General features: G+C 45.1%; 1 protein-coding gene across 1 annotated transcript in view; it reads left to right on the top strand.

Annotated features, from left to right (window-relative positions):
• The first annotated feature begins 1,684 nt into the window (after positions 1-1,684).
• The window catches only part of LOC103924108 (hematopoietic lineage cell-specific protein-like), a 17,728-nt gene continuing 16,277 nt past the window's right edge, over positions 1,685-3,135 (top strand). The window contains exon 1 of the mRNA XM_009332568.1: positions 1,685-1,753. The gene's annotated coding sequence lies outside the window, so the exon portion shown is untranslated. The remainder of the gene's footprint in view (positions 1,754-3,135) is intronic.

The raw sequence follows: 3,135 nt of genomic DNA, 5'->3' as shown, positions 1-3,135 counted from the left end.
GAGCGAGGCACCTCCCCTGGTAGGCTCACTTACCAGCTGTGTCAGGAAGTTGTCTTCCACATACTCCGTCTTGCAAACAAGTCTTGCAGAGGGATCTAGATAGATTGGAGCATTGGGCAATCATCAATGGCATGAAATTTAACAAGACCAAATGCCAGATTCTGCATCTGGGATGGAGTAAGGCCAGGCACAAATATAAATTGGGAGAGGAGTGGCTGGAGAGCAGCCCTGCAGAAAGGGATCTGGGGGTGCTGGTTGGCAGCAGGCTCAACAGCCATCAGCAGTGTGCCCTGGCAACCAAGAGGGCAAACCACATCCTGGGGTGCATCAAACACAGCATAACCAGCTGGTCGAGAGAGGTGATTATCCCGCTGTATTTAGCATTGGTGTGGCCTCACCTTGAAGACTGTGTGCAGTTCTGGGCCCCACCATTTAAAAAGGATGCTAAGGTCCTCAAATGTGTCCAGAGGAGGTCAACAAAGTTGGTGACTTTGTTGGGCTGGAAGGCATGTCCCTATGAGGAGCAGCTGAGGACTCTGGGTTTGTCTAGTTGGGAGAAAAGCAGGCTGAGGAGCGACCTCATTGCTCTCTACAGCTTCCTGAGGAGGGGATGTGAAGGAGGTGCGGATCTCTTCTCCCTGGGATCCAGTGCTAGGACTTGTGGAAATGGTTTAAAGCTGCATCAGGGGAGGTTCAGACGGCATTATGAAACATTTCTTTACCAAGAGGGTGGTCAAACCCTGGAAGAGGCTTCCTGGAGAGGCCATCAATGCCCCAAGGCTGTCAGTGTTTAAGAGACATTTGTACAATGCTCTTAATAATACGCTTTAACTTTTGGTCAGCCCTGAAATGGTCAGGCAGTTGGACTAGATGATCATTGTAGGTCCCTTCCAACTGAACTATTCTACTCTACTCTATTCTATTCTAAGCCCTGTATATCTTGTCATTGTGTCAAATAGAAATGAATACTCTAGGAGCTTTTCTTGCTTCACTTGACTCATTCAGAAAGGAAGTTATTTTGGTTTGAGATGTTTATCTAGTGTCAAACTAGTGTGATTCATGCTACTCATTCCAAAACTGTGCACTCCCACCAGTAAGCAACGCACCAAAGAGTTTGATCTGTAAGTGCTTAGGAGTCTTTAACTACATGCTTTCCATCTTCCTAGTTCAAGCTGGGTTTGTTTTTGGGTTTTTTTGGTCCTGGAAGAGCTTTCATGTATGTATGTATGTATATATGTGTGTGTATGACTGTGTGTGTTTATATATATTTTTAATTGTGCTGTAAAGTACTGAGTCAAATTTTACAACAAGTTCTGTAAGCAGTAGCTTGCTTGCTTTGGATCTCACTGTAATTGTCAAGCCCAGGGGCTTCAGCCTTTTAACTTTTTTTTACTTTTATGGCAGAATGATTTTTTGGAAGAGGTGAAAATGGAGACCACAATCTGGTTTTGCACACTAAGAAATATAATTGTGTGCCATCAAGCGCTACTCATGGAGTCAGCAATTTGTATCCTGGGTATACGCCTTGTCAGCGTCCCAGAGCACAGGCAGCATGCAAGGGAACTGCAGTGCACTAGGGCAGGTTTTGGTACTCATGACTTGAGCAGAGCTGGGGGCTGGGACACAGGAAGTGAAGATAGCTGAAGTTAAAACAGGAACTCGGGGCACACAGCAGTCTAAAAGCTGTCACTAGCAACAGGTGCCTGAGCAAAAAGCAGCAAATTTGCCAGCAGGAGCTGGTGAGCCTTTTAAGGTAAGAAAGCTGAGTGGATTTTGAGAGTGGAAAGTGAGAAACAACAACGCAAAAAATGTAGGGGTTTGGTGGGCAAAGAGAACTCCTTCCTGACCCAGCATGTGTGAGACAATAGTACTCAGCATTTGCTTCTCAGTCTGTTCTTTGGTCATCATTGTTGCTCTTGTGTTTGAGGCTCTAAAGAGCCACATTTCCAGCATGACTGTGCTAAGTGTGGTAGCCCTATATTTGTGCTGTAGTGGATGCTTTCGAGGGGAAAAATGGGACAAACTAAAGGGTTGAGATGCTACTTGGCTGATATTCCTCAATATAGAGGGTGTCTGGAGCCTTGTGGTGTGATTACAGTCTGTGGTTTGTCATGGTTCCCAAGATGCATGGTGGGTGGCTTTGCAGAGTAGATGGTCAAGAACCATTACAGCAGGATTTAAAACATTTGAGCTAGCTGCTCAAATCAGCTGCCCTGTTGAACAGCCCTGTGCTAGCTGGTTATTGCTGCTGTTTTATCGTTAACAAAAATGAGCCGCAAACTTTAAAACTCTTTGGAGTGAGAGATGCTAATAAATTAGGGAAGGGAAAAGGAGGTGAAAGGTACTGTTAGATTGTGCTATGTTGTCCACATGAGCCTTCCTGCTTCCCCTGCTTCTATTTGCAATTAGTATCTTCATTTTGTCATAAGATCACTGTCAGTGCATACAAGCACAGCGGAGTATGTTACAGACCTGCTGTGTTCTGGAGTATGACAACTTCCCCCCCCCTGCCTGTGGAAGGCCTAAAGCCAGATCTTCACAGTAAATCTGCCTACATCCTCTCCCTTAACTAACTATCTGACTTTTGTTTCACAAGAGAAAGACTCATCCCTGCTGTGCTCTTTTAGTTTATGTCTCCGCTCCCTGGTCTTACAGTGCTGATTCTCTAGACAATTGGTAAGGGCAGCTTGAAACTGAACTGAACAGTGCACTGTACTGAACTGGAAGATTATTCACTTAACAGCTTTTTGTGCTGTACAATTAATTAATTGTTCAGCATAAACATTTTGCTTGCACAGAAAGCAACTGTCCTGGGCGCTTGGGGCCAGTTTTGTAGGCTACTGTATGGTTGTGGGATTTAGGGGCTAGTGCTGTTGAGAAGCACATAATAAAAGCATGCTGTTAAATAAGGATCATCACAAAGCAGTTCTCTTCCCTCCTGTTGGTTTTTTCACACAATTATATGATGTTTGCAGTGATGTGAAACAAGGCTCAGCAGCCCAGTCTTTGCTGCGCATTCTGTTCAGTCTTTCTCAGCCCCAGTGAAAAGCTGCTTTGGGCAACAGTAAGAACAATTTGGGGCTCCTCGACACCACAGGCAGTAATAGGTGGTGGGACAGAAGAGCTCTGCTGAGA

The sequence above is a fragment of the Pygoscelis adeliae genome, unplaced genomic scaffold, assembly GCF_000699105.1.
Source record: "Pygoscelis adeliae isolate BGI_AS28 unplaced genomic scaffold, ASM69910v1 Scaffold649, whole genome shotgun sequence".
NCBI lineage: Eukaryota > Metazoa > Chordata > Aves > Sphenisciformes > Spheniscidae > Pygoscelis > Pygoscelis adeliae.
The sequence above is the reverse complement of the archived record's forward strand: the minus strand, read 5'-3'. Positions and strand labels throughout refer to the sequence as shown.